Raw genomic sequence first — 9,402 nt, 5'->3', positions numbered from 1 at the left:
TGTCATTGATAAAGCTGTGTGAATTTATATTTGACATAATTGTATTTGATTTCATTATTTTTAAAATATATTTTTACCTCTATATAATATTTTTTATACTTTGATTTTTACAGTTTTTCTTCTTAATTTTAAGAAAATTTTTATATAGTCAATTTTTTTTTTTATGACAGAAAGTTCTTGAATAGTAACGATAGAGCGTGACATGCTGCTGTCATTGATAAAGCTGTGTGAATTTATATTTGACATAATTGTATTTGATTTCATTATTTTTTAAATATATTTTTACCTCTATAGAATATTTTTTATACTTTGATTTTTTTACAGTTTTTCTTCTTAATTTTAAGATAATTTTTATATAGTCAATTTTTTTTTAATGACAGAAAGTTCTTGAATAGTAACGATAGAGCGTGACATGCTGCTGTCATTGATAAAGCTGTGTGAATTTATATTTGACATAATTGTATTTGATTTCATTATTTTTTAAATATATTTTTACCTCTATAGAATATTTTTTATACTTTGATTTTTTTACAGTTTTTCTTCTTAATTTTAAGATAATTTTTATATAGTCAATTTTTTTTTAATGACAGAAAGTTCTTGAATAGTAACGATAGAGCGTGACATGCTGCTGTCATTGATAAAGCTGGGTGAATTTATTTTTGACATAATTGTATTTTATTTCATTATTTTTTAAATATATTTTTACCTCTATGGAATATTTTTTATACTTAGATTTTTTACAGTTTTTCTTCTTAATTTTAAGATAATTTTTATATAGTCAATTTTTTTTTATGACAGAAAGTTCTTGAATAGTAACGATAGAGCGTGACATGCTGCTGTCATTGATAAAGCTGTGTGAATTTATATTTGACATAATTGTATTTGATTTCATTATTTTTAAAATATATTTTTACCTCTATAGAATATTTTTTATACTTTGATTTTTTACAGTTTTTTTTCTTAATTTTAAGATAATTTTTATATAGTCAATTTTTTTTTATGACAGAAAGTTTTTGAATAGTAACGATAGAGCATGACATGCTGCTGTCATTGATGAAGCTGGGTGAATTTATATTTTTCATTATTTAATTTCATATATTTTTTCCTTAATAGAATATTTTTTATACTTTGATTTTTACAGTTTTTTTCTGTAATTTTAAGATACTTTTTTTTAATAGTGTTATTTTTTTTAGGACATAAAAATCTGGAATAGTAACGATAGAGCGTGACATGCTGCTGTCATTGATGAAGCTGGGTGAACTTATATTTGACATAATTGTATTTGATTTCATTATTTTTTAAATATATTTTTACCTCTATAGAATATTTTTTATACTTTGATTTTTACAGTTTTTCTTCTTAATTTTAAGATAATTTTTATATAGTCAATTTTTTTTTATGACAGAAAGTTCTTGAATCGTAACGATAGAGCGTGACATGCTGCTGTCATTGATGAAGCTGGGTGAATTTATATTTTTCATTATTTAATTTCATATTTTTTTTCCTTAATAGAATATTTTTTATACTTTGATTTTTACAGTTTTTCTTCTTAATTTCAAGATAATTTTTATATAGTCCATTTTTTTTTTATGACAGAAAGTTCTTGAATAGTAACGATAGAGCGTGACATGCTGCTGTCATTGATAAAGCTGTGTGAATTTATATTTGACATAATTGTATTTTATTTCATTATTTTTTAAATATATTTTTACCTCTATAGAATATTTTTTATACTTTGATTTTTTACAGTTTTTCTTCTTAATTTTAAGATAATTTTTATATAGTCAATTTTTTTTTTATGACAGAAAGTTCTTGAATAGTAACGATAGAGCGTGACATGCTGCTGTCATTGATGAAGCTGGGTGAATTTATATTTTTCATTATTTAATTTCATATATTTTTTCCTTAATAGAATATTTTTTATACTTTGATTTTACAGTTTTTCTCTGTAATTTTAAGATACTTTTTTTTAATAGTCTTATTTTTTTTTAGGACATAAAAATCTGGAATAGTAACGATAGAGCACGACATGCTGCTGTCATTGATGAAGCTGTGTGAATTTATATTTGACATAATTGTTTTTGATTTCATTATTTTTTAAATATATTTTTACCTCTATAGAATATTTTTTATACTTTGATTTTTACAGTTTTTCTTCTTAATTTTAAGATAATTTTTATATAGTCATTTTTTTTTAATGATAGAAAGTTCTTGAATAGTAACGATAGAGCGTGACATGCTGCTGTCATTGATGAAGCTGGGTGAATTTATATTTTTCATTATTTAATTTCATATTTTTTTTCCTTAATAGAATATTTTTTATACTTTGATTTTTTACAGTTTTTCTTCTTAATTTTAAGATAATTTTTATATAGTCAATTTTTTTTTTATGACAGAAAGTTCTTGAATAGCAACGATAGAGCGTGACAAATTTATATTTTTCATTATTTAATTTCATATTTTTTTTCCTTAATAGAATATTTTTTATACTTTGATTTTACAGTTTTTCTCTGTAATTTTAAGATACTTTTTTTTAATAGTCTTATTTTTTTTAGGACATAAAAATCTGGAATAGTAACGATAGAGCGTGACATGCTGCTGTCATTGATAAAGCTGTGTGAATTTATATTTGACATAATTGTATTTGATTTCATTATTTTTTAAATATATTTTTACCTCTATAGAATATTTTTTATACTTTGATTTTTTACAGTTTTTCTTCTTAATTTCAAGATAATTTTTATATAGTCAATTTTTTTTTATGACAGAAAGTTCTTGAATAGCAACGATAGAGCGTGACAAATTTATATTTTTCATTATTTAATTTCATATTTTTTTTCCTTAATAGAATATTTTTTATACTTTGATTTTACAGTTTTTCTCTGTAATTTTAAGATACTTTTTTTTAATAGTCTTATTTTTTTTTAGGACATAAAAAATCTGGAATAGTAACGATAGAGCACGCCATGCTGCTGTCATTGATGAAGCTGGGTGAATTTGTGTTTGACAGAATTGTATTTTATTTCATTATTTTTTAAATATATTTTTACCTCTATCGAATATTTTTTATACTTTGATTTTTTACAGTTTTTCTTCTTAATTTTAAGATAATTTTTATATAGTCAATTTTTTTTTATGACAGAAAGTTCTTGAATAGTAACGATAGAGCGCGACATGCTGCTGTCATTGATGAAGCTGGGTGAATTTATATTTTTCATTATTTAATTTCATATTTTTTTTCCTTAATAGAATATTTTTTATACTTTGATTTTTCAGTTTTTCTCTGTAATTTTAAGATACTTTTTTTTAATAGTCTTATTTTCTTTTAGGACATAAAAATCTGGAATAGTAACGATAGAGCACGACATGCTGCTGTCATTGATGAAGCTGTGTGAATTTATATTTGACACAATTGTATTTGATTTCATTATTTTTTAAATATATTTTTACCTCTATAGAATATTTTTTATACTTTGATTTTTTACAGTTTTTCTTCTTAGTTTTAAGATAATTTTTATATAGTCAATTTGTTTTTATGACAGAAAGTTCTTGAATAGTAACGATAGAGCGTGACATGCGGCTGTCATTGATGAAGCTGGGTGAATTTATATTTTTCATAATTGTATTTGATTTCATTATTTTTTAAATATATTTTTACCTCTATAGAATATTTTTTATACTTTGATTTTTTACAGTTTTTCTTCTTAATTTCAAGATAATTTTTATATAGTCAATTTTTTTTTTATGACAGAAAGTTCTTGAATAGTAACGATAGAGCGTGACATGCGGCTGTCATTGATGGAGCTGGGTGAATTTATATTTTTCATTATTTAATTTAATTTTTTTTTTCCTTAATAGAATGTTTTTTATACTTTGATTTTACAGTTTTTCTCTGTAATTTTAAGATACTTTTTTTTAATACCGGTAGTCTTGTTTTTTTTAGGACAGAAAAATCTGGAATAGTAACGATAGAGCGTGACATGCTGCTGTCATTGATAAAGCTGTGTGAATTTATATTTGACATAATTGTATTTGATTTCATTATTTTTTAAATATATTTTTACCTCTATAGAATATTTTTTATACTTTGATTTTTTTACAGTTTTTCTTCTTAATTTCAAGATAATTTTTATATAGTCAATTTTTTTTTTATGACAGAAAGTTCTTGAATAGTAACGATAGAGCGTGACATGCTGCTGTCATTGATGAAGCTGGGTGAATTTATATTTTTCATTATTTAATTTCATATTTTTTTTCCTTAATAGAATATTTTTTATACTTTGATTTTTACAGTTTTTCTTCTTAATTTCAAGATAATTTTTATATAGTAAATTTTTTTTAATGACAGAAAGTTCTTGAATAGTAATGATAGAGCGTGACATGCGGCTGTCATTGATGGAGCTGGGTGAATTTATATTTTTCATTATTTAATTTCATATTTTTTTTCCTTAATAGAATATTTTTTATACTTTGATTTTACAGTTTTTCTCTGTAATTTTAAGATACTTTTTTTTAATAGTCTTATTTTTTTTTAGGACATAAAAAATCTGGAATAGTAACGATAGAGCGCGACATGCTGCTGTCATTGATGAAGCTGTGTGAATTTATATTTGACATAATTGTATTTGATTTCATTATTTTTTAAATATATTTTTACCTCTATAGAATATTTTTTATACTTTGATTTTTTTAGTTTTTCTTCTTAATTTTAAGATAATTTTTATATAGTAAATTTTTTTTTATGACAGAAAGTTCTTGAATAGTAACGATAGAGCATGACATGCTGCTGTCATTGATGGAGCTGTGTGAATTTATATTTGACATAATTGTATTTTATTTCATTATTTTTTAAATACGTTTCGAATATTTTTTATACTTTGATTTTTACAGTTTTTCTTCTTAATTTTAAGATAATTTTTATATAGTCAATTTGTTTTTATGACAGAAAGTTCTTGAATAGTAACGATAGAGCGTGACATGCTGCTGTCATTGATGAAGCTGGGTGAATTTATATTTTTCATTATTTAATTTCATGTATTTTTTCCTTAATAGAATATTTTTTATACTTTGATTTTACAGTTTTTTTCTGTAATTTTAAGATACTTTTTTTTAATAGTCTTATTTTTTTTAGGACATAAAAATCTGGAATAGTAACGATAGAGCGTGACATGCTGCTGTCATTGATAAAGCTGTGTGAATTTATATTTGACATAATTGTATTTGATTTCATTATTTTTTAAATATATTTTTACCTCTATAGAATATTTTTTATACTTTGATTTTACAGTTTTTCTTCTTAATTTCAAGATAATTTTTATATAGTCAATTTTTTTTTTATGACAGAAAGTTCTTGAATAGTAACGATAGAGCGTGACATGCTGCTGTCATTGATAAAGCTGTGTGAATTTATATTTGACATAATTGTATTTTATTTCATTATTTTTTAAATACGTTTCGAATATTTTTTATACTTTGATTTTTACAGTTTTTCTTCTTAATTTTAAGATAATTTTTTATATAGTCAATTTTTTTTTATGACAGAAAGTTCTTGAATAGTAACGATAGAGCGTCATTGATAAAGCTGTGTGAATTTATATTTGACATAATTGTATTTGATTTCATTATTTTTTAAATATATTTTTACCTCTATAGAATATTTTTTATATTTTGATTTTTACAGTTTTTCTTCTTAATTTTAAGATAATTTTTATATAGTCAATTTTTTTTTATGACAGAAAGTTCTTGAATAGTAACGATAGAGCATGACATGCTGCTGTCATTGATGAAGCTGTATGAATTTATATTTGACATAATTGTATTTGATTTCATTATTTTTTAAATATATTTTTACCTCTATAGAATATTTTTTATACTTTGATTTTTACAGTTTTTCTCCTTAATTTTAAGATAATTTTTATATAGTAAATTTTTTTTTATGACAGAAAGTTCTTGAATAGTAACGATAGAGCGTGACATGCTGCTGTCATTGATGAAGCTGTATGAATTTATATTTGACATAATTGTATTTGATTTCATCATTTTTTAAATATATTTTTACCTCTATAGAATATTTTTTATATTTTGATTTTTACAGTTTTTCTTCTTAATTTTAAGATAATTTTTATATAGTCAATTTTTTTTTATTGCAGAAAGTTCTTGAATAGTAACGATAGAGCGTGACATGCTGCTGTCATTGATGGAGCTGGGTGAATTTATATTTTGCATTTTTTAATTTCATATATTTTTTCCTTAATAGAATATTTTTTATACTTTGATTTTTACAGTTTTTCTTCTTAATTTTAAGATAATTTTTATATAGTCAATTTTTTTTTATGACAGAAAGTTCTTGAATAGTAACGATAGAGCGTGACATGCTGCTGTCATTGATGAAGCTGGGTGAATTTATATTTTTCATTATTTAATTTCATATATTTTTTCCTTAATAGAATATTTTTTATACTTTGATTTTACAGTTTTTTTCTGTAATTTTAAGATACTTTTTTTTAATAGTCTTGTTTTTTTTTAGGACATACAGATCTTGAATAGTAACGATAGAGCGTGACATGCTGCTGTCATTGATGAAGCTGGGTGAATTTATATTTTTCATTATTTAATTTCATATATTTTTTCCTTAATAGAATAGTTTTTATACTTTGATTTTACAGTTTTTCTCTGTAATTTTAAGATACTTTTTTTTAATAGTCTTTTTTTTTTTTAGGACATAAAAAATCTGGAATAGTAACGATAGAGCACGCCATGCTGCTGTCATTGATGAAGCTGGGTGAATTTGTGTTTGACAGAATTGTATTTTATTTCATTATTTTCTTAAATATATTTTACGCCAACAGAATATTTTCTACACTTTGATTTTTTTATTTTGCCCCACAACGATAGTGCATGACATGCTGCTGCCATTGATAAATCACAACAGCAACACAGAAAACACGAAAATAATGTTTTTAGGCTATTTTTTGAATTGTATTTTCTTTAAAAACGACACCGTTTAAGTAACGATCAAACATGATATGCTGCTGGGATTGATAAACAACAACAAAGTCATGAAGATATATGAATATTTGTGGAGTAATGACAGAGCATGATATGCTGTTGTGCCGTCATAAAGAATAATAATTATCAGGCTTGTGTTCACTTTCTATATCCACTTCATGTCACAACTAAAATGATGCTTTAAGGCTGATAAACAAGAGGAATGATAGTGGTGTAATGACAAAGCATGATATGCTGCTATGCAATCTTTAAAACAAATTAAACAGGTGTGTGATCACTTTCTATATCCAATGTATGTCACGAGGAAAATAATGTTTATAGGCTATTTTGAATAACAGTTGTTTTATTTACTTTAAAAACGACGCTGTTTAAGTAACGATCAAACATGATATGCTGCTGGGATTGATAAACAACAACATGTTAAAAAGGGAGATAGAACTATTTGATCGTAATGGTTTCTATATCCACTTCATGTCGCAACTAAAATAATGCTTTAAGGCTGATAAACGAGAGGAATGAATGCTTGGTGTAATGACAAAGCATGATATGCTGCTGTGCCATCATAAAAAAAATCAACAAGGTCGTGATCATTTTCTATATCCACTTTGTTTTATCTTAAATGATGCTTCAGGCTATTTTTTAAGAATAGTAAGTTCCCTCCCCCCCCAAAAAAAACCTGACATTGTTTTGGTAACGATGGTACATGGTATGCTGCGGACATTGATAAACAACAACACCGCAGCATTAATGAGGATAGTACGGACTGCTGTGTCATCATTCCGAGGACAAAGCTACGAACTATGGGAGACCGGGCTTCCTGCTCCGCCGCTCCCAGTCTGTGGATCGCGCTCCCTGACCACCTGAGGGCACCACAGACTGTGGATGCTTTTAAAAAAGGCTTAAAAACACTTATTTAAAAAAAAAAAAAAAAAAAGTATTTTTATAGATATATGCATACTAGTTCTAGCTATTAGGCTGTTCGAGTTTATTTTATTTTATTATTATTATCTTTTTATTATTATTATTATTTTAATACACTGTAGCACTTTGAGGTTGTTTGCTCAATGTAAAGTGTTTTTTTTACAAATACAATCTATTATTATTATTACTATAATTTATATTTTAACTGTATTTTACATTGTTGATTGTTATCAACATGCATTAAAAAGACAAATAAAGCCCAAAATACTCGTATTTTTTTGTGCAAAATCCTACTAAATGTGTGTGAGTGCACAGTTTGGATACAAACTCTTTAAAAGACAACAAGCTAGTTTCTTTAGTTAAGACCCAAAGAATGTCAACACAACAGAAAAATACACTCAAGTCTCATGTTCCAGATGGCCGTCAAAAGAATGATTCTCTTGAGGCAAAATGGCGTGCAGTACTCGGCCGCAACCTGCAGAGGCGCTGTTGGTTCCCTCCGTTAACACGACGCTCGCATGGAAACAGGAGTTCAGCACGAGAGAGATTTTTTTTTGGACACTTTTGTTGAATTCCCATCCCGAGTACCGTAAATTCCGGACTATAAGCCTTTTCCTACGCTTTAAACCCTGCGGCTTCTAAAACGGGTGTTGCTAATTTATGGATTTTTCCTTCGCTGACGGCCATAATGCCAATATTCTTTTTAAAAACTACCCGGCAAAGACAATGAATAAGTGTGTTATTGTTTGTGCTATTGCCAAAAAAGCTCTCTCCCGGTTGCAGTTAGTCCAGCAGGACTTTTAACAGGGGCCAGGAAACACGAGCATATAACCCCCAATTCTTGAGACTTTGCACTGGCTCCCTGTTCCAAATTTACACCCCTGTGTGCGGTATGAGGACCAAGATACACCTCCAGCTCGTGGTGCCCAAGGCCAGACTTAAAACCAGGGGACACAGGGTTAAGCTCTGGAACATTCTGCCCCTCCATGTTCCAACTGCTCCCACAGTGGACTCTTTTAAGTCTCGTCTTAAGACCCACTTTTATTCTCTGGCTTTAACACTACGTGAGTTGTGTGGTCCTCTGTGTTTTTAAATGTTGATTTCTATTTATTGATTTAATTGGTTTTACTCTTTAAAATCGTTTTTAATCATATTTATTTTTATATTTATTTATTTTTTGTTTTTATTCCGTCATTTGTGGAGCTAAGGATAATATTTGAATATTGTTTTTAATATTGTTCATTCTGTTTGGACTGAGCTTTCAACCGGAAGTACAAGTGCCGTTCGTTTCTTTTTTTTTCATTCATTCGTTTGTAAGTTTTACAATATAACTACAACAATCCTCAGGTACTAAACCCTCCCATGTGTGTAAAAGTGTTTATATTCATATGAGTCAATGGCATTAGCTAGTATGCTAACATGTTTACAAGTGTCTTTTGTTAGTATTAACCGTACTTGCCAACCTTGAGACCT

The sequence above is a fragment of the Nerophis lumbriciformis genome, linkage group LG01 (assembly GCF_033978685.3).
Source record: "Nerophis lumbriciformis linkage group LG01, RoL_Nlum_v2.1, whole genome shotgun sequence".
NCBI lineage: Eukaryota > Metazoa > Chordata > Actinopteri > Syngnathiformes > Syngnathidae > Nerophis > Nerophis lumbriciformis.
The sequence above is the reverse complement of the archived record's forward strand: the minus strand, read 5'-3'. Positions refer to the sequence as shown.